Consider the following 24264-nt stretch of genomic DNA (forward strand, 5'->3'; position numbering starts at 1 on the left):
GCACGTTCAGTTTCCAGTGCAGCGTGTGAGAAAGCATTATGTTGTTGGAACAACGCGTCACTTTCCTGTAATAAGAACGACAAAAGAACGGATCTGACGAAATTCTACACGTATCAAGCGCTATTTAGCGTTCCCTCTAGAATCACCAAAGGTGAACGATAGTTGAACATTATTGCACCCCAAACGATAAGACCTGCGGCGGGGCAAGTGTGTTTTGGACAAATACACTCTTAGTACAAATACACTGTACGAAACAGCGTTCGCCAGGTCTACGTCGTACGGGCAAACAACCATTCCATGTTGCAAGTGATCCTCTGGCGGCACGAGTAGAGCCGTGCACGTCGATATTGAGGCGTGAGTGGAAGACGGACAAGAGGTGTGCTTGCCCGCAGTGTCACTGATAGTTATCTGTCCACAATAGTTCATCTTGACACGTCTGGGCTCACTACACCTCTAGCCTATGCTGTGGTAGCTGTACGATCTGTTACTGATGTCCTTGCAATACGTCGATCCCGGACGACGTCTGTGCTGTGTGGACGTCCAGAACCTCGTCTACGAGTGTGACAATGATGCTCCGATGACGCAGCATGTTCATCTCGTGTAGCAGTTCTCCGAATGGACCATCCCACGACCAGGAATTCCACAATTTGACCCCTTTCAAACTCACTCTGTTAGGTGTACGAAGCACAAGTGCGGCTCCATTTCATGAAGTTCCAAGTCTACTATATCTTTTACGGCAGTGTCGTAATACACTTAGATTAGTGTGTTTATGTAATTTAATTTCTGGATAAATTTTTGAAGATGTTGTCAGTGTGAATTTTAGAAAGAGTGATATGTATCTCATTTGTCCTTTTCTATACAGTACTTATTCCTACTTTCGTTTCGCAATTCAAGCTTTTTATTGCCATCCTCAAGTCAGTAGTTATTGTCACTCACTTTTGCCATTAAACTACTTCGATCATCTCGGTCGAAAGCTTCAGAAGGTATAAAAGCAAAAGGGCTTTCAATGGTAAATTATCTTGCTACTTCCATCAAACGTTTCGCTGAAAGAGTTTTGTAAGTATACGAAAGACTTTTACTAAATCATCCTTGATGTACTTGAAGAAGGGTCTCAGCAGGAACTGTTCTTCTTCTTTTTTTTTTTTTTTTTCAAGACTCAACAGACTAATGCAGTTCCCACAACCTCTTCTGGCTGCCCTTTCTGGACAGAGAGATAACTTTTACCGTCGTCCTACTTGTTTGGGGTTTTACATTTGTGTTCAACATGTTTTTATTAGATGCGCAAATCTAATACCAAGGGCAATTCCAGAGTACTTGATTGTCTTTGCATCCGCAATGAATGCATCCTGAACAACGAACGGTAGTGAGGAGTAACCTGTGTTTATTGGAGGTGACTACAATATTTTGTCCAATTTATAATCATTCATCTTCGTCGATTTCGATTGAAAACGCGCGTAATGTCTTAAACTAGTTGGTTCAAATGGCTCTGAGCACTATGAGACTTAACATCTGAGCTCATCAGTCCCCTAGAACTTAGAACTACTTAAACCTAACTAACCTTAGGACATCACACACATCCATGCCCGGGGCAGGATTCGAACCTGCGACCGTAGCAGTCGCGCGGTTCCGGACTGAGCGCCTAGAACCGCTAGACCACCGCGGCCGGCTCTTAAACTAGTCATCACCAATAAATGAAGGATACTTCGCAAGGCGACATGTGACGGAATTCCAAAAATTTACGAGACCTGTTCAATAAATTCCAGAACATTCGTTAGTTCCCGCCACTGGTGTGTTGGAGCGAAATATGGTTGGCATTCCTGCACACAGCTTTGTTTAACGCGTAACTGCCGGTGGTTTCATTGTTGCTTGGCCGTTAGCCATCGTTCAGTGCTATATTGAGTAGAACGTTGTGTCGCGCAGTTTGTGAATTCCGCGAAGGAACATTTAAAGGAGAAAGACGTCTGCATTAAATTTTGCCTGAAACTCAAGAAAACCTTTATAGAGACACGCCAAAGGATACAGATAGTCTACCATGATGAGTTCTTAAGCCGTACTCATTGTTACGGATGCATCACAGGGTTTAAAAATGGCCAGACAGAAGTTAATGATGACCCTTGCTCAGGAAGCTATTGAGATCTACCGACAACCCTCATGTCAGGACCGTCAACGAAACTGTGAGTGCCAATTGGAGACAGAATGTCCTAGAGACTGCAGAAGAATGCAACATTTCAGTAGGCTCATGTCATGAAATCCTGACACAGCATCTTTGAATGCATGGTGTTGCCGCCAAGTTCGTTCCAAGGCTCATGTGTCAAGACCAGAAAGACGTTCACCTCGCAATCTGTGAAAGGTTTTTGATTGCGCAAAGGACAACGAGATGTTCCTTAAGAGCATCATAACTCTTGGTGAGACGTTGGTCTACGCTTAAGATGTCGAGACCAAGGTTCGTTCTTCACAATGGGCCGGAAAAGGTTCTCCAAGACCAAAAACAGAAGCTTGTAACCTCAGGTCAAATGTCAGAGTAGTGTTAATAGTTTCCCTTGACTTTGAAGGATTTGTTCATCATGAATTCGTGCCACCGGGACAGATTGTTAATCGGTGGCACTGTCGGGACGTGTTGCGATACCTGCGAGAAATTGTGAGAAGGAAACGGCCTTGGGCAGACAATTCATGACTCTTGCATCACGATAACGAACCCACACATTCATCCCTGTAACTATTGCACAAAAAATGAAATCACTGTGCTGCTTTAAACTCCGTACTCTCCACGCCTGGGCCCTGCGGACTTTTTTTATTTCCAGAGTAGAAAACCTCGTTGATAGGGGGAAGATTTGCAACGATACACGAGATAAAAGAAAATATGCAGACGGCGCTTCGCGTGATGCAGCAGAAGGCGTACGAAAACAGGTTCAAAATGGTTCAAAGGGCTCTGAGCACTACGGGACCTAACATCTGAGACCATCAGTCCCATAGTACTAATTAAACATAACTAAACTAAGGTCATCACACACATCCATGCCCGAGGCAGGATTCGAACCTGCGACCGTAACGGTAACACGGTTCCAGAAAAATTGCTTCCGGAAGTCGAAACGGCGTTGGGAGCTATGTATCAGTTGTGGAGGATAGCATTTGGAATGAGACCTTCTACAATAAGGTACGCCCAAAAAATTTTGTGGACAAAGTGTCGGAATTATTTTTAAACAGATCTTGTATATTAATAAAGGGGAGTTGCTGACCAATTACGCTCGCAGTGTCCTGGAGATCCGTGAACGAAGTCTTCTCGTCGGAGCGTACGAGAGTCATCGAATACACTGCGGTCGAAGCTCTATGCGCATGCGTGGTAACGTTATTCGTCCGCCGAACGGGATTTCCTATAAAGTACTGTTCACCAGCGACAGGAACATACATTTGCCCGCAGACGTAGCCCCCTTAAATCTTGCAAACTTCTATTATATATGCTCTCGATCCAGTGAGCATATCTGTAGCGTATTTCAGCTAACGCCAGATAAGTCGCACTATTTCAGTGCACGGAGGCTCGCCGAACACCGCTTCTCTCGCGCCGCGGGCCCGGAAAGATGTATTTTATTAGCAGTAATGGTGCCGGCCGCAAGACCGATGCCGCCCACCAATCATACGTGCTTCTATAAAAGAGACGCGGCAGCCGATAGCGCTCTACAAACGGCCCTGTGATCCATTCGGCGAGTCGCAACATGTCGCCGTAGAAGGCCTCCGACAACGGCCTACTACGAACCACTCAGCTTTGTGCGTGTGACTGCGGAAATGGATGTTGACAACCAGGGCTGGTAGGTAGAGTAAAATTTGTATCCGCGATAATCTTGACGTATCAGATCAGGATAAAAACCGTAATACTCCGATTCTTTTTAACAGTTTGAAACTTCTGATAACTTTACAAATGATTTCATCTCTTAAATATTTCAAGTTAAACATGTCAACCAGAAAATGTTTGAGAAAGATTTTAAATTTTGCTTAAAGTTCGCTGCTAGTCACTAAATGTTCTTTTTATGAAACGCTAGGTGAATATAGTCTGGGTAATTTGCGTTCCATTTTTGGAAAATGCTAGTTTTTCATGGCTCTCAATGTCTCTGACGTCATATCTACTGAACTATGTGTCGTACAGTGATATAAACTTGGAGGCACATTCAGTGATATATGTAGCTACTGTCTGCACAGTATGTTACGAAGAGAGTGAATATATAATACAATCTAAACAAAACAAAAAAAAAAAAAAAAATGCTCACCACGAAGGAATTATCCGAATGGGACTGTAATCGGTATATGTTACGTAGATGTATTATACATAATTGGATTAGACAAAGAGCGTCTGAATTTGAGCAAGTCAGTAACGCGTTGGCCCACGTCTCGCCCTCATGAAAGGAGTTATTCGCATTGACACTGATTGATATACTTGTTGGATGTCCTCCTGTGGACAAGTTCTGTCCAATTGGCGCTTCAAATCAAGGGAATCCAGAGCTATGAGAGTGCTCTGCCCGTAATGCTCCAAATATTCTCTGTGGAAGAGAAATCCGGCAATCTTGTTGGACTAAGTGGTTTGGCATGCACGGAAACAAGCAGTAGAAACTTCCGCCATGCGAGGGTGGGGATTATCTTGGTGAAACGTACGGCCAGAATGGCTTGCCTTAAGGGCAACAAAATGAGGCGTAGAATATCGTTGACGGACTGATGTGCTGTAAGAGTGTCTCGGATGGCAACCAATGGAGTCCTGCTATGATAAGAAATGGCACTCCAGAGCTCAAGTGTGGTTGTCAAACCGTATGACGGGCGACAATCTGGTTGATATACCACCACTGTCCAGGACGACTCCAGACACATCTTCGCTGGTCATCGGGCCTCAGTTCGAAGTGAGACTCATTACTGAAGACAATTCTACTTGTCAACCAGATTGCACCCTCAGGAGGACAAGGACAGCCAACAGGCGTGTCAATCAACGCCAAGCCGAATAACTGGCTGCATATCGGCTAGAGGTGCTACAACGCGTTATTGACTTTGCTAAATTTGTGAAGCTCTTCACCTAGAAAGAGCATCCAATTTTTCTGAAATTTCAGTTATTTCATTGTCTCTGCATCTGAATTACCTACACCGATTTCCGTCACATCTGGATAATTCCTTCAGATGCGGTTTTAGTAATTGAAACGTCTTGGGTGACACTGAATTCTCACTGTATGAAGAGTAAAAAGCATATATATTACGTGTAAGGTTTGTCGAAAATCTCTATGTGTTCTCATTTTCAAATACTGGATGAATGAAGCCCGAATATTAGCGAGCCATCTTTTACACATCCTCAGGACAAACACGAGATACTGGCAGAAGTAAAGCTGTGACTACCGGGCGTGAGTCGTGCTTCGGTAGCTCAGATGGTAGAGCACTTGCCCGCGAAGGGCAAAGGTCCCAAGTTCGAGTCTCGGTCGGGCACACAGTTTTAATCTGCCAGGAAGTTTCATGTCAGCGCACACTCCGCTGCAGAGTGGAAATCTCATTCTTGCAACACACAGTTTCTGATTGTAAGTCTTGTCTTCCTCTGTTAAATTTTTCAAATAAGAATATACCCCTTAATGAGTAATAACGACAGCATTTTAAATTTTAAAATTCCTTCAAAAACTACACGAAATTTTTAAAATTTAATTTTTGTTGCCCCAGGAAGGCGTCAGATAGGCAACCTCCAGCTGGTACCGGTTTATGGGAACCGGAATAGTCGCTCAGTAATACAGGCTCAAGCTTTCAACGATGACTTTCATCATAGTGATACAGATGTTGCTTACAAGGGAATGGTCAGCCTTGCCATGTCGAAACCTGTGTTGCTTTTTTTACCACTGTGAGTTAACATTGCAAGAAGTCTGTATGCAGAATTTTAGTTGCTGATATGACTTAGATGTCTGTAAACAACTTTCTGAAGTAAGACATTATTGCCGCATGGTTTCCGCGCTTATAGCTGCCTCTTGTACAACCCTGACCTCTCTCGCTACGTTATACCAACGCCAGCTAGGGACAGGGTGGCGTCAGGTACGCGCCGCTCTCTTGCCACAGCAGTGAGAGAGCTGATTCCCTCAGTGAAAGCGATCGTATGATAATTAAACATTCGTTGACAAATATGGCTGATATGTTATCTACAACACTCTTTCCAAATAGCTATGAAATAGACACAAATAAATATACGGTTTAGAACACGTCCAAATTTTATGTCTCGTAATTACCACAGAAATGCGAATAATTGATACAATGTTCAAAACATAGGTTTTTTGTGCACCAAGAACATACAAGCAAAGACGACATATGACAGCCCTGCGAATCACAGACGTTGTTAGATGTCCGTAGAAAAAACTAGGCTGGTGTTAGGAATGAATCAGGCCTAGTATCAGTATATTTCGAGGAGTGCAACGCATATTTAATCAAATTCTGAAACCGTGGGGAGGAAAATTGATAATGTACTACTGATTGCAGCTTGAGAGTATTGTCACGGTGATAGACAGGAAATTGTAGTGATCTGCACACAATAATTTTCTCTGTTACTTTTCTGTAAATGCCTTCCACTGACGGAAAAATTGTCTGTCTAAAGGTTGAATTACGTTCGTCGTGCCGGGTGGAATCTGAAGTATCTCTACTTCCTTGTCAGGGTGGGCTCGAAATACAGCTTTTAATGAATCAGACCTTTTATGACCTGACCATGAATCTAGAAGGAGAAGAGATTTGTTCCCGCAGAACGGAAGAAAAGCATGGCGCATGAACGGTTTCATTTCCCATTTTTCCAGACTTGGATGCGTCTACCACAAGATTGTTAGCGTAGAACATTGTTCTTTTGACACGTGGTCCAACCCGTCCAGTTGGTTCTTGAACACACACGTATAGTTTAGGCAGCAATGAACCATCCAGACTAATTATGGGCATTATAGTGTATGAATTGGTGAGTGCAGTCGTGGACTGCGCAATCGCCTCAAAATGTTTTTCCCCTTGAATTTCTTTTAGAAAACCTGACTGATCAGCATCGTACACGTACGATTCACTAAAACTAGCGATCTTATTTTTTGCACTCGTAAGAAAAGCTTGTATCATTTCGATTTGTGTCACTTCATTTTCCGACCTGTTTCTCGATACAAATTTCGTTATTTTTCTTGCCACAATTTTATGTGATCTTTTGAAGCAATTAATGCAACTTTGAGAAGCTGTAAATTCCTTAGCGCCTATTGCGTTGGCAATCTCTAACGCCCAATCACGCAAAGTTGAATCGCTGACACTAAATGACTGTTGTCTGGCATCGGTAAATAGCTCAAAAAGTCGCGCATTTACCTCCGTCCCAATTTCCAGTCGACTGTTACGTCGTCCAGCGACTTCCTTTTCCCATCTATACAATTCACGTTCAGAACGGACAAAGCGATATTTATTTTGAACAGTACTGAGACGTAGGCGTTTCTTACCACTTTCGTTCAACCAATACGTCACCGCTTTTTCTTTGTCTGATAAGGTAATTGTAGTTGCTGGTGTTCCTTTCGGAGATAATTGATGATGGTACGTGGCCCTATCACTCGAAGAGTCTTCATGAGTGCTACTTTCGTCGGTGTCTTCGCCGTCTGTAGATTCACAGTCTGCAATATCAAGTGTTTCAGTTGTTTCTAGCCATATGTCTGTGCCATTTACATGCTCGTCTAGAAGTTTAACAACCATGTCGCACAACACATAGTCTTCACACGTGTTTTTTGTTGATTGCTTCATTTGGCGTCTGTGGTATATCTCCATGGCAAGTAGAAAAACATAGGGTTCGCCATCACCTGTGAGGGGAGATTGAATGTTCACCGTAAAGTGGCTTGCGGAGTATAGATGGACATGTACAGAACATCTTTCACATCATTAACTAGTTTCAGGACGGTATGTTTCGAAATACGTACCAGAAATTAAAAGGACATGCATGCCACAGAAACTAATATTCGTTTCCACTTTCCACGAAAACCGTGCAGCGATATTCCTTTGTAGTGAACGCCGCGATAAGACGGCCGCACTTCCCGGCCATGCGCACAACGCTCGCGACTCCCAATTTCCAGGGGTGGCCAGCCGTCACTGCAAGCGCCAAGCAGGAAACACAGCCATGTTCTTTTTTTTTTTTTTTGGTGACTTCCAGTTCATGTCACCAGCTACAATTTTGCATACAGACCTTTTCCACAGTAAAATAACAGTGCTAAAAAAAGCAATCACAGATAACTTTAACACCTACACGACGTACAGTGGTATGTATAACTAATCAAATGCTTTTATTATAACAACGTCTTCATTTAACATTAACTGCATAGAGATTTGTTTCTTTTGGCCTAGAGGATTTTGGGGGAGGGGGGGGGGGAGGCATCACGTATGACTGGAGCTTGTGCAGTGGCGGAGTCTTAATTTTATTAACGCTATGAACCATACAGCTACAAGAGACAAAAGGAACCTGGAGTGACCGCTCGGTGAAAACCTGATGTAATGACGCAAAACTGATAAAAACGAAACCTAGTCCTAAGGCAATAATAGCCCCTTAACGGGCCACAAATAAATAAACAATCATAAAAACTTAATCTAATACATGTAATACACTCATGCACATAAATCAAGGATAATGCTGATACATGGTGAAACAATGCTCTGGTGCGGGGTTTTCGTGTTTAAATCACCTCGGGGTATGACCATGCGGTGCATTTGACCTACGGTCGTCGCACCGTGGCGCTAGCAGCAGTCCACATACGCAGAGGTGTGTTGGTGGATGTCGGAGTACGGTGCAGCGAGTAAGCGTGCAGACGTTTTCAGGCGTGCTAATGGTCACTGTGTGTTGAAAATGGCTCAAAGAACACATATTGATGACGTTATGAGGGGTAGAATACTTGGGCGACTGGTGGCTGGTGAAACAGAGAGGGTCGTAGCAGGGCATTTCGTGTGCCACAAAGTGTGAGCTCACGATTACGGCAACGATTCCAGCAGACAGGAAACGTGTCCAGGCACTACAGTACGGGACGTCGACAGTGTACAACACAACAAGAAGACCGATATCTCACCATCAGTGCCCGCAGACGGTCACAGAATACTGCAGGTAGCCTTGCTTGGGATCTTACCGCAGCCACTGGAACAGTTGTCTCCAGACACACAGTCTACAGACGACTGAACAGACGTGGTTTATTCGCCCAGAGATCTGCAAGGTGCATTCCACTGAAAGTAGAGTCCGTAAAGCCTGTTGTTAAGAATACAGTACATGGTCATTGGAACAGTGGTCCCATTTTATGTTCACGGACGAGTCCAGGTATAGTCTGAACAGTGATTACAGTGATTCTAGCCGGCTTTTCATCTGGCGTGAAAAGGAACCAGATACCAACCCCATAATGTCCTGGAAACGGACCTTATGGAGGTCGTGGTTTGATGGTGTGGGGTGGGATTATGATTGGTGCACGTATACCCCTGTACGTCTTTTGCAGAGGTGCTGTAGCAGGTCAGATGTATCGGGACGTCATTTTGTACCAATATGTCCAAGGCGGACAGGGGTGCAGTGGGTCGCACCTTCCTCCTAATGGATGATAATGCACGATCCCAACGAGCTGCCATAGTCGGGGAGTACCTTGAAACAGAAGATATCAGGCGAATGGAGTGGCCTGCCTGTTCTCCAGACCTAAACCCCATCGAGCACGTATGGTATGCTCTCGGTCGACGTATCGCTGTACGTCTTCAAACCCTTACGACACTTCAGGAGCTCCGACAGACACTAGTGCACGAATGGGAAGCTATATCCCACCAGCTGCTCGACCACCTGGTCCGCTGTGCGACCTGTGTACGTGCGCATGGTGATCATATCCCATATTGATGTCGTGGTAAATGCGCAGGAAACAGTGGCGTTTTGTAGCACATGTGTTTCGGGACGGTTTTCTCAACTTCTCACCAATACCGTGACTTACAGATTTGTGTCGTGTGTGTTCCCTATGTGCCTATGCTGTTAGCGCCAGATTTGTATAGTGCCACGTTGTGTGGCACCGCATTCTGCAATTATCCTTAATTAATGAGTATGAGTGCAGATTGGCCAATATGTCATCCAGCATAAGTACTTCGCCATCGGTCATGCCGCAGTAGTGACACCGATTCCCATTGGATCATAGAAGTTAAACGCTGTCGGGCTTGGCTAGCACTTGGATGGGTCACCTCCGGATCTGCCAAGTGCTGTTGGTAAGCGGGTGCATTCAGCCCTTGTGAGGCAATTGAGGAGGTCCTAGATTCGGAAGTTGTGGCACCGGTGACGAAAATTGACAACGGCTGTGAGAGCAGGGTGCTGACCACATGCTCCTCCGTATATGCATCCGATGCCGCCTAAAGGCTGAGGATGACACGTCGGCCGGTCGGTATCGTTGGGCCTTCAAAGCGTGTTAGGACGGTGTTTGTTTGTTGTTAATGTAAGTAGTTCTGCCTGCTGGAGACCCCTTAAGAAAAGCAAAGTACAGAAAAGCTGTGCGTGCTGGCTAAGATGGCTCAATAGGCACTTGCCGAAGGCCGTGATATCCTCTGTCAGTGGCGTCACTGGATGCGGTATGGAGGGATGTGAGGTCAGGGCACAGTTCTGCTATGCGATGTCGGTTTTCAAAGACCTTGGAGCCTCCTCAGTTGGCACCACGGCCCCTTTACAGGTCGCCCAACACGGCAGGAATCGAGCACAGATTCTCCACACATCAGCCAGACAGGTTTACCATTGACGTAGGGATGTGGACGACACACATAAGTCAGCAGGGTAGCGCGAGGACACCTCGTATGACTGACAACTTATGAAAAACGCGGACAGGCTACAATGACCACATATACAAACTAATGTGATACAGTACGCTAACGTACATCAGTTATGAAATACATGGGAAGCAAACTTGAATCATTGAAAGCTTATCGCTGAAATACAATTCCCGAGGCAATTCACTGGTTTACAGTACGCAGAAAGGGCCTCCTCGTGCTTCATCATAATACGACACATTTACAAGAAGCACTGCTCCTAAAATTACAGGCTAAATAGTGACCCCGCCGTTTCATCGGTTCATAAATTTGGCAGTTCAGTAATGGTTCCACAAACTCGACAGTTAACACAACAAAACGCCACTACGGACGAAAATCTTTCTTCCACAAACGTTCTCTGGCTCCTAGCTCTCGTATTCTCCAGACGTATGGAAGCCAACAGCGCCTGCTGCACCACTCAAATGACGCCCCACACCAACAGCAGGCCACACCACGTGATGACGGTCCGCAACCCTACCTGCCACAGCTGCCTCCACGCTATCCGTTCCAACTGCAGACAGTACACATCAGCTTCCTGCAGGAAGTGTTCGCTTTCGCTGAAGGTTTCCAACTCCATTCGAATCTTCCGCTTACATCGAAATGCGTTCACCGTGGCAACTGCATGACCCACCCGTACGGATGCAAAACTGGTTCAGCCGGCGCACGAAGCATGACCCCCAAAGCTATTATGAGGCCTTGATAGACACAGCCCACGGACCGATGCTGGCACCCAGTTCAAGTTGCACTGCCCTCAGATGGCCCACAACGGCACAGCAAAACTCGGCACGGAACTGCGACGCCCACACCGCCTGGTACTACTAGAGCGGCTGACCAGCGCTGGTCCGAACTGCGGGACGAGGTAGAAAATCAAGCATGTCACGAAATAACCATTTCGCGGGACACGTTTTAACGTTTTACAAATCGCGTTGAATATCTGGGGAGCACTGACTGCTATACTTCGCCTGGCACGTGTTTAGTATCTCACCAGATACAGTAGCCAGTTGGCCGACAGTTGGTCACCGTAACAAGAATCCTGGAGCTATACCATATCACCTGCGGCAATTATGACTAAGAAACGGACAAAACAATTGGTCTTTAGTTCATTCCCAGATATTGCTTAAAAATTACGTAAAATCATTAGAAATGATGACTGAATGTATAGGGCGTAAGGAATCAACCTAGAGCTGCGAATGGCCTTGTCAAAGGGAAAATAACAACGGAAAGAGACTCAAGGCACGCTCTCGCCCTAACGGTGCAACCATGCCCCTAAAAGGCGAGGGAAACACCAGTGATCAACGGCACGGTGATAAACGGCACAATGAAAACCACTTTGCGTGTACCGGACATATGGAATACAATTGAGAAACTTTGATAATGCTCTCTCTATTGGCAAAATATTCCAGATTAGTTCCCCATTCGGATCTTCAGGAGAGAACCGCCATAAGAGACGTGACTATGACAATAAGACTTATTAACTAATGAACATGCAACATTCTACATGATAGGGAATGCCAGAAGTATGGTATGTATCGTAGAAATTCGGAAAATGATACTGCAGATCTAAGTCTAGATGTAGTAAGAGTCAGTGGAATGAAATACAAAGAAGACAAGGTTATCTACTCAGGCGAATAACGAATAATGTCAACAGCAGCAGGGTATGGTGTAACGGCAGTTGGATTCTCCGCGCAGAGGAAGCTAGGGCAGAGATTGAGTTGCAGGGAACAGTTAAGTCATAGCCACATTCTCATCACAGTCGACATCAAACCATCGCAACGGTAGATGTTCGGCGGACATTCGAAACTGACACGGACGCAGAAGATTAAGGAATAAAGTATACGAGAATGTTGAACATGAAATTCGGTACCTCAACTGAGAAGAAAACCTAATAATCATGGGGGATCGGAATACTGTGGCAGCGAAAAATACGTAAAACCTAGATACAGCTCGGTAGTAGAGAGGAGAGATGACAAAGACCAATTGAGTTCTGCAGGAAATTTCAGAAATAAAGGAAATATTTCAGAAATAAAGGAAAGATGCACAGTTGAAGAACGCCTGGAGACACGGGAAGTACCTGGCTGGATTATATCATAGTCAGACAAAGATTGGTAAATCAGCAATTGCATTGTAAGACTTACCCAGTAGCAGATATAGATTGAGATCGCGATTTAACACCGATGAAGTAGATTGACGCTGAAGTCAATCGTCCGAAGAAATCAATGTGAAAAGAGGTGTGATACTGATGTACTGTGGAATGATGAGGTGTGTTTGTACTGTAAGTACTGTGATAATGAATACCAAAACATGTGGTTCAGTTGAAGAGAAATTAGCAGTCATAAAAGGCAGTCACAGAAGTTGGGTAGACAAACATAGGGACATTGGACGAACTCTTAAGAAACCTTGGGCAAGAGACGAAATAGTTCAGTTGGCTTCACGAAAGAAGCAACTACAAAACCGTTCAAGAAAAGACAACATTACAGCAAATAAGTGAGAACTGATATACACAGAATGTGTCGGGAAGGAAAGGAGAAATCACTCCGGGGAAAATGCGAAGAGACCGAAAAATAAATGTCCGTCGGAATTAGTGTTTAATCCTACAGAAAAGTCAAAACGGTCTTTGTTGGTATTACAAGCAGAGGTGTCAACATTAAGTGCAACAGTAATTCTGCTATTACCGCGCGCCCACTACGGTCGCTGGTTCGAATCCTGCCTCGGGTATGAATAAGTGTGATGTCCTTAGGTTAGTTAGGTTTAAGTAGTTCTAAGTTCAAAGAGACTGTTGACCTCAGATGTTAAGTCCCATAGTGCTCAGAGCCATTTGAGCCAATTCCACTATTAGACACAAAGAACATAGCGAATAGATGGAAATGGTGCTATGAGGGCCTCTATAAGGTGGAGGAACTGTCTTCGCAAAATTAAGTGCTATATTTATTTTAGGTGCCCACACGTTCCACGTAAGAGGGTGGTTTTAAAAGTTCTCGGAATCACTACGAGAGGTCAGCGCTAGCGCAACGAGTTGTTCACATGATATTCATTGGATTGTTGCCTGTAAACATGTGCCACGTCAGTGCTCTTGGAAGAGAACTGTGGCAGTAATGTGGCTCTTTTGTTGTTCCCGGGTACTAATTGGAGAGAGCAATGATTAAGTGCTTCGTAAAGAAAGGTATGAAAGAAAACGACATTTATGCCGATTTTCAGAAGGGACTGTGCTCCTTACTATTCAACTGTTGCCTAGTGGGCAAATGAATTTAAATTTGATCGGGAGAGCTTAGATGATGATGCGCGCAGTTGTCGGCCAAGATGTGTCACTACTGCTGAAATCATTGCAAAAGTGCACAAAACAGTCATGGAGAATCGTCGATTGAAAGTGCACGAAATTGCTCACGCTTGCCAGACGTCATCTGAAACGGTATATCACATTTTTACTGAAGAATTAGAAATGAAAATATTATGTACAAGATGGGTGCCGCGACCAGTGACGCGCGCCCGCACACATTTGCCATCGCCATGGCAAAATTACACGAACTAAGATATGAATCGTTGCCACACCGGCGTTATTCACCTGACATGGCTCCGTCAGACTTCCATCTCTTCCTAAAACCGAAAATTTTTCTTGTTGTACGAAGATTTATTTCAAACGGAGAACTGATAGCCAGAGTTGCAGGCCTGGAGGAAACTCATTTTCGAGATGGGATCAAGGCACTGGAACGTCGTTGGACCAAGTGCAATAATCTACAAGGAGACTAAACTGAAAAATAAAAAAAGTTTCAGTGGTGTAATTACTTCTTTTCTATTCGGTTCCGAGAAATTTCATAACCACCCTCGTAATAATAGGATCTTTCTCCACCCCCCCTCCCTCCCAGGATGTGGAATGTGATAGAGGAATCTACATGAGAGACACAGATGATCAAGTATTAGAGACTAACTGCAGGGAAAGTCAGACTTCAGTATATTAAAAAAATATCTGAGGACGTTGAGTGGAAATTTTGAGATGAAGAGCTTGGGTCAAGAGAGGAATCGTTAGGAGTGGCTTCGAACCCGACATGACCAAGAAATAATTGGTATCTTCAATATGTACATCCTTTATCACTCGAATACCTCCACTCCATCTTCCCACACACCATTACAGCAGTGATGGTTTTGAAAGCGTTTTGGTTTCGCTTTCCAGTTCCAAAACATGAGCACTAGAGAAGGGCCAAGATGTGCTCTTGAAGGTACCCCAACACAAATAAATTGCACAATGTCTAGTCTGGTGGTCGTTGTGGACAGGATAAGAGCATTCGAACCTCTTCCGTGCTGCGTCGCATCCATCGGAGCCGTAGTGGTCTGTTCCGACCTCACTGTGGATATGAAGTGTTGTACCATTCTGTTTGAGTCTGAAATTCTCACCGTTTGTTCCGACCTCACTGTGGAAATGAAGTGTTGTACCATTCTGTGTGAGTCTGAATTTCTCACCGATGTTCTTCAACTGGGGTAACAGCCATTTTACGTGCATTTCAGGCAAAGTTGCCCTGGTACAATATGTTCAATCAAGGAGAATGGCACATAAACCTTCGACTATGCAAAACTTACTTGTTACATTTATTTTAGTTGTTCCCGAACACGTTCCACATAATAATATAATCTTTCTGCTCCCCCTCCCCCCCCCCCAACCGGATGTGATAATATTTTTATCCTCCTTTCCGCTAAATAATTTCACGGCGCACCTTGTCATCAAACTAGTTACAAGACTAAAGAATAGTCATTTCGTTTCCGCTTCCCCAAATGATTTTAGAAATTTCGGTGGAGTGTTGTCTGTACATTTTGCCTTATTTGATCTCAAGTCATCCAAAGGTCTTTTAAATTCTGATTCTAAAAGTGGATCCCCTATCTCCTCTCTTTCGATCCCAGCTTCTTCTTACATCACGTCATCAGGTAAGTACTCCCGGTCATAGGCTAGTCAATGTACTCCTTCCATTTACTTATTCTTTCCCTTGCATTTAACAGTAGAGTTCCCATCTTTCTCTTAATGTTACCGCCTTGCTTTTAATTTTAACGAAGGTTGTTTTGACGTTTCTGCAGCCGAGTCCGTCCTTCCGACAATCATAACTTTTTCGAAATCTTCGCATTTGTCATGCAGTTATTTCCCAATAGCATCTGTGGACTTCCTATTTATTTCACCCCCTGTATTCTTTACCTCTGTATATTCCTGAGTATTTTTTTACTTCCTTCATTCGTCAAATAACTGAATATTTCTTCTGTTACCCATGGTTTCTTTGCCGTTAACTCCCTTGTAGCTGTGTTTTTGTCCAGATTTTGTGATTGCTTTTTTAGAGATGTCCATTGCTCTTCAACTGAAGTGCCTACTGAGCTATTCATTATTCAGTATCTATAGCCTCAGCGAACTTCAAGTTTATCTCTTCATTCCTTGTGACATTTGTGTTCCAATTCTTTGAGCACTGATTCTTGTAGACTAGTCTGTTAAGGGTACTTTGTGTGTCCTATGTCAAATTATCGGGCTTTGAGACGCATTGTCTTGCAAATTTTTAAGACACCAAGTCCCATTTTCCATAAACGCTGAATGAACTTTTGTAGATAAAGTGGACTAAAATTATATTCAAAAATTTTATTGTGTGGTGTATTATCTTTTTTTCTCCAAGACACTATTTTTGGCAGAATTATATGACTAAATGAACATAAAAATTAATCAAAGTAGGATATTTTCGTTATTCTAGTTTCATATGTGTTCAATGTCATACTTGGCAAGCTGTGAAAATATCGTGTCTCTACCATCAGTAGTTTTCGAGAAAATGGTCATTTGTGGAAAAAAATGTAATTACGAGATGTTGAGGTTTGAAGTTTTTTTTTTTTTTAGAAATTTGTATACATACATATATACTTCTGAGTCTTTTATGCACTAGAATTGGTCTGGCGCATATTCTGTGTCTTTTTGAGTGTTAGAATCGCCACTGCTTGCCATCATCTTTTTGATCTTGCTTCTTTTGTCATTTACACGAAGCCTATCCAGTTCCCGCAGTCTTCACCTGTGTTCTGCCCAAATCTTACCCATAGCTCATACAGAACCTTCAGTGTTTCTTAGTTCCCACCGTTAAAATTTATTACAGCATCAGGCACTGCTAACTTCAGAGTCAGGAGGCCAACAAAAACATTTTTAGACACACGACAACACACACCATTATTGAAGGGATCAGTCAGATTCCGGGCTTCCAATGCAAACACTTCTGAAGTAGCAGCAACCATTGACTCTTCAGCCACACCATTTTCATGGCCCCCAATAGTCCGCCCCGACAGCTGTCGTCAGCGTGACGTATTGTCGTTCTACGGGGCCGGGTCCGATACCCGGCTGGGTCGGGTATTTTCCCCGCTCAGGGACTGAGTGTTGTGCTCTCTTCATCACTTCATCGCCATCCGGTCCGCAGGTCGCCCAATGTGGCGTCGAATGTAATAAGACCTGCACCAAGGCGGCCGGACCTGCCCCGCAAGGGGCCTCCCGGCCAATGACGCCAAACGCTCATTTCCCATTTCCGTGGTCTCCAATGGCTTTTATATACTTATCATATCTAGAAGTACGGTTCGGCCAGTTCAAAAGAGTGCAAAGACTATTAGCCTTTGCATCTTATCAAAGCATCTAAGGTCATCGAACTGTATCACATTACCATCATACGGTTTTCTGTAAGTGCTTTTTCAGTTATGCACTTTTCATAGTTAATAATTAATGCACACATAACATGTACCCGTGATACAATATTCTCAAAAAGTTTAAGTTCACCAGCACAAAGAGAGCAAGACAGTTTCAGAAAGAACTTTTGCATGGGTTTGTAAACATTTTGGTTTCCTTCATTGTTAGGACAAAAAAAATGGCTCTGAGCACTATGGGACTTAACTTCTGTGGTCATCAGTCCCCTAGAACTTAGAACTACTTAAACCTAACTAACCTAAGGACATCACACACATCCATGCCCGTGGCACGATTCGAACCTGCGACCGTAGCAGTCGCGCGGTTCCGGACTGAGCGCCTTAACCGCGGGACCACCGCGGCCGGCATTGTTAGGACACATATTTTCTAATACTGCAGACGCAGATTTACGTGCAGAAGAGCAATATAAAGAAGCGCACTACAATAATCGCTGGCTTTCAAGCAAAATGAGGGCCAGAAACAAAGGTCTGGTTTGTTTATTCGATATGCCAACTTATGAGACGTTAAAGTTGGTTAAAAATAAGGCAAATCGCAACTTCCTAAAGTGTGTCATTCCCAAGAACGATACCCAGTTGTGGCGGTGCATGCGAAGAGGTGAAAATTGTCAGTCACATGTCAATTTTCAAAATGTTGTTTGAAGACCTTAAAATTGTCTGTTTTTAATGAATGAGACTCTAAAATGTTCAGGAAAGTCCATAGTACATTGCAGAACAGAAAACAGAAAGTATCAAATTTCATCGAATGTGATGTACAACGTCCCCTTAAACTCCAGCGTACTTTACATCATTACTAAATTGTCCGCAGCTCGTGGTCTAGCGTCTAGCGTTGCTGTATCTGGATCAAGGGGTTCCGGATTCGATTCCCGGGCCGGGTTGGGGATTTTTCTCTGCCAAGGGACTGGGTGGTTGTCTTGTCCTCATCATTTCGTCATCATTATTCGTGACAATGGCTGGATTTTATTGTGCAAAGGCTGAACTGTGCAACAATTGGAACCTCGTACGGGCGCTGAGGACCGCGCAGTTGAGCGTCCAACAAACCAAACATCATTATCATCATTACCAAATTGTGAATTGAGTTTCCATGAGTTCCTCGGTACGCCTTACAATCCATTATCTGATTTAGGAATCTCTGCCTGACCATTATGTAAGCTAACTGTGGTCTTCCTATTTCTCTCGACCTTTCCCAAGTATATCTCTTTCTCTTGTGAACCTTGAACTGAGTATTTGGTATTACTAGCAGAACTGAAGTCTAGGGTATATCTGTTCTGCTACTATATCTCTGAGAATAAAGCTCAACTTTTTTAAGCGAAAGGGTCTGTTCGATTCTCGTATCTTTGGGCTCTCTGTTTCTTAACTCTATGAGGGTTCATAAAACATATATTTTTTTGTTCATCATTTTCATTTGACTGGTTGTTCTTCTTCCTTGTTATTCTTTGTAGCACGTACTAAATTGAAAACTCTAATAGAGAGTTATTCTCATAATTTTCATTTGACTGGTTGTTCTTCCTCCTTGTTATTCTTTGTAGCACGTACTAAACTGGAAACTCTAATAAAGAGTTATTCTGTACAGATCTCCTAACAAATCCCATATTTATGACCGACTTTCGTTCAGAAATATTATTTTGCATTCATCAATTGAAATTCATTGTGGCATTAGAATGAAGGAACGTCGTTTCCTAGCAAAGGCTGATAGTTCCACCGAAGAGCTGTTCCAACGGATCTGCTCTCTATGCACTCTAAGTGTATAGCCAGTGGGGATTACTGGGGACGAGTTAGGTGTTCACGACTGGCTGTCGCAGAAGTGCGTGGTCCGAAAGCCTCTAGTTCTCCGTCTCGCCAGTACACGGGTAGTGGGGGCACGTTTCTTTCTTTAACCCTTACTTTCGACCTGCGTAATAAATGAGTTAACTTGTATTTCTGTGCTGATCACCTCTCGGTCCCACCAAGACTGGCTGGCAGTGTTGCAAAAACAAATCTGGGCACGCCCATATGTAGTCTGAACGAGGAATAAACCTCTTATTGTCCACAAATAACTTTATCTTCTATTTTAAAGCTCAACATGATGCCACAACATGGTATATCATGACCACACACACGCGGCAATTCCACAAATTAGGGGTGATGATATCCTCATGAAAATACTTCAGAAAATGAATATATTGTTTTATCTATTTTTATGTTCGTCTATGATCTTAAGGAATGCATGACGTAAGTATATTGTAGTAGGTTTTTCATATCTCGATTACAGATTCGTCTCGTATCCAACTCTTTAATCTTACAAGTTGAATAATTTCTCTGAAATTATCCATTATTTTTGCTGCTAAAATTGATGACCCGCAAAACGATCTCGATTCACAATTATTTACATGCCTAAACAACTTCGCATGCTCACTCAGTTTCTACTTCTGAAAGCTGCCGACATGTGAACTGTCTTTATATTTTTTAATCATGGGATTGTCGCATCGGTAATAGCGGGACGACACCTGTATATATTCATTTCATTCATCGGTATGCATTTATCTGGGGCAAGAGGGCGCAATCTCTCTAGTTCGACAACAAAAAAAGTGGAAATTAAACTGACTTCATGTTTATTCGAAAGATTGACTCACATACTAATGCCTAAAATAGGATTACATTTCGTGGATCCTATATTTAGTCTGCAAGGAAACAGCACGCTCATTACACGGCTCCAGTTAACACCTACATTATAACCAGAGTTCACGAATTACAGTGGTACTGCATGACTTAACTGTTTCACGAATTTTCAAATAGATGTCTGCTCTGACCGTGGTGAGTGAATGAAGTACTGGCAGATGAAATGCTGATACGCTACAAGATATGACTAAAAGCCGGCATAAATACCCCACTTTGAGACCACACAGAGGATCACCACGACAAAAGAATCAAATTCAATCGCAGCTATCTGGCAGTACGATCCCAGCGAAATTAACAGCTCAATGGTACACGATAAGGCACTAACCGCACGCCGCTTGGCACGCGGCAAATTACACTACCGCACGTAGGTTGCCTAACTAACAAAACTCGATGCAGATTTACAAATAACCCAAGAAAAATAACGGGAAACAATTTCGACCGCGATTTCTATCCGTTTAATTAACCAGAGATCACAGTGGAGGATGTATTCGATATTAAGAGCAACATGAAACACTGTCTAACGCAACGTGTACGCACTCACAGGGAAGAATCAGTTAATCATAAAACGCTACGTACAAAACTCGCTCGGAGCTTTAAAGAACATCACAATAATGATTAACATGAAAGAGGAAACACAATGGGTTGGTGTAAAGCCAGAAGATACACGCAACACTGATGAGCACCACGTGAAAACGGTCAATAAGGAAAGGTTAAAACGAAAAAGAAAATATGGTGAATTATTGGAAATGTTCCATAAACATTATTCAAATGAGTGCAATAAGATAAACAACAATGTACGAGTCAGACTGTTGCTACAAAACAGCACAAAGGTTCACGTAACTAAAAATGTTAGCAATCACAAACACTAGTCGCATAATTCGACAAATAATAAACCGGGAAGCTGCAAGAGTACAGTAGAATTTCACTGATTTTTCGGTAATTATCATAGAATGAGGTGTTTGAGGATAGAAGTGTTTCATCAATTTTCTTGCAGCGTACATTCTCGTAAACTTGAAAATTAGTACTTTACCTTTCAGGTGGTATCTGCCACCACATTACAATTGTGGGACTCACCATAGGACCTCGGGCTGAAACGTACTGCTGTTCTTCAGAACTTTATCTCCATTATTAATCCTGTCACTTAAGTATCTCACGATGACGAAAAGCACCTCAGAGTCAGAGGAACGAGGGTTTTGTAAGCTGCTATATTCGTTAGTAACGAGACGCACTTACGATACTTACATTAATATGTGTAAAATTACAGAGTACTGACTTCTTTTGAATGGTGAATCATTTTTTATACCACAGACATTCACACTAAGCGAATATTACTTTTCTAGATTGCGGTGAGAATGGGTCAGATAATTTTAGTAAAATATAGATTTAAATAGAAAGATCATCAGCGAAATTTTGTGTGATACATGAGACTGTTTCAGCGTGAATTTTAAATGTTGGGCCACAGTTGTTCACGGAAATTCTTCGCTGGTTCGAAAGCAGACTTCCAGCTCTTGCCGTAAATGAATTTCCTTAAATCATAGCAAAATTTGAAACATTAACTGGTATCCCATATATTAACTCAGAATACTGTATTTCACGTTACTTCTTCAGAAATAGAGTGCTTGTCAGTTGAAGATAAGACGAGAGTCTTAAAATAAGCCTCAGGACTGATACTGGGTCTTACTTTAACGAAATTAACAATCCTGCAAATTGCTCAGTGAGAAGGGACAAAGAGGCAAAGAACCTTCACGGAAGCCGTTAAGTTCTCGCGCTAACTGCAAAGAAAAACGATACGCCGAGCATTTGAAGATGAAACGTTCTCCTTCCTAGAGGGCCTTTGAATAAAGGCAAGAAAAATGTTTTGTCTTCTCCGTTATTAATGGGGCAAGGTGGGCAAAGGGAGAAAGAGGGAACGGAAGAAAAAGCACAGAGGTAACTGGAAAATTCAAGGAAATTGTAAAGAAGATGCGGAGTATGAATTTAATTTTTTAAACCTGACAATATAAATCGTGTGCTATATGTTTGTATTACCTTACCCTCTGGGGCCGCTGAGGAGATACAGATGGCGATAGTTGTCTTGTGGTGCGTCGGGATCTCACGTGACCGCTGTGCTATATGCGTGCAACTAGGCTACAGTATACACTCTACGTTGTGAGTAATGTGAGGTAATACAATGGGGTCGTGGTGTGCACATTCCAGGAAGGGGCCATTCAGTCAACTCGTTTCGCGTACATTTGCCTCACTTTCTTGGCTCGCTGTTTTAGTTTTCCATCTGTCAACAAGGTTTTAAGTCACAAAAACTGTTTCCTGTGGGGAAATTCTGCGTGAGTAGTTTCACAAGGTCGACCACGGCAATCGAAAGACGTCTGATAGAACATCTGCGTTTATTTTTTAGTTTTTTGTTTTTACCCATCAGGGTTTCGGCTTGTATCACCCTCAAACTCTTCGTCACCTATGTCATATTTTTCGGATCTATATAAATTCTAGACAGCGTGATTAATTTTTTGTACCTTATGAGTACATTATTTCATCTTCTTACTGCTTTTTAGTACACATTTGTTGTGACTTTGGCAAGTGATATATTCCAAGGAGGGAACCATACCGAAAAATTTAATCCAGTGGTCTACGTAAGAGCAACAATGTCGTCAAAGGGGAGTTCAGTAGAAACGATTTCTTCATATTCCTTAACAGAGCGATACACCACAATACACAAATCCACACATGCTGGACAAAATGACTGATGTCGAAATAAGAAACAAAAGGATAAAAAAGTAAAAGAAATCGCTCGGCATATGGAATGCCATTGGACCTGACAGGATACGCATCACTGCACATGCAGTGTGAGAGAGACCTTGCCCCTCTTTTGGCAGCAGTCTACCGTAGTAGCGAAATGTTACTGATGATTGGGATTAAAGATAACGTCATTTCCCGTTTTCAAGAAGAGATGTCGAACAGACGAAAAAAACTATAGGCCTGTATCTCTGACGTCGAACTGTTGCAGCCTTTTGGAACTTGTTTTATGTTTCCATATAATAACATCTCCTCTTTAGGAATCAACACAGGTTCCGAAAACAATAATTGTTCGAAACCCAGCTTGTTCCTGTCGTCCAGGAGAGCAAGCTGCCAGTGTCGGGATATTTCAAGAGGAATTGTTTCAATACAGGGATATGACAAGAACGATCATTCGAAGCAAAATAGTAAACATAGGCTCCAAAATGCGTATCTCAGAAGCTATTAGCACCTTTTCATATTCGATACAATGAAACAAATTTTCTATATTGCGAGATCTTTGTTTTCGGTATTTTGGCAGGAGGAAGTAAGGACCAAAACATGTACACATTTTATAAAACATGTGATTTAAAATGCAGAGCTTAGGAGCGGTGAGCACATGGGCAGTAGAGGAGATGTGTATCGCAGTAGTGAAGGTGAACATGTGTTCATTGCTCTTAAGGAATGCGCTGTAGAACATATGTTTATTGAAAATTACTTTCTTGTTTTGCTCTATACTATCACCTCTCAAAGATGGAAGCCAAAGAGCTTGCGGTGGAGCAGCGATATTTCATTGTACCGAAAATGAAGATGTCCACATGGCTCTTAAGGAATGCATTTTAGAGGGCAACTGTACTTGACATTTTTGCTGCGAAGAATCGTTATTGTTTACTGAAATTGCTCCTGGTACACACTATGTGCCGGCGCTCGAACTAATACCGTGTTCCTCGAATTCCGTAAGGCATTCGGTAATTTTCCACAGTGCCGCCTGCTGAACAAATAAGAGCGCATGCAAAATTAGACCAGCTGTGTGACTGAATTAAAAAATTTCTATCAAACCGAACACAACAAGTATTCTCAATGGACAAAACTCTTGATACCTAAAGTTAACTTCGGGCATTCCGCAAGGGAGTGTTATAGGTCCATTATTTTTTACAGTACATGTAAATGGCGTAGTCGACAACATAGGAAGTTACATGAGGCTCTTCGGAGCTGATACTGTTTTATACAGAGGGCGTATGTGCCTAAAAGAGTCAGGAGATGTATTGCTTCTTTCTACGTATATCTCGCGAGAAGACCATGAAGATAAAATGAGACAGATTCGAGCTGACATGGAGGCTTAACGTCAATCGTTCTCCC

Source organism: Schistocerca piceifrons, chromosome 1, assembly GCF_021461385.2.
Source record: "Schistocerca piceifrons isolate TAMUIC-IGC-003096 chromosome 1, iqSchPice1.1, whole genome shotgun sequence".
NCBI lineage: Eukaryota > Metazoa > Arthropoda > Insecta > Orthoptera > Acrididae > Schistocerca > Schistocerca piceifrons.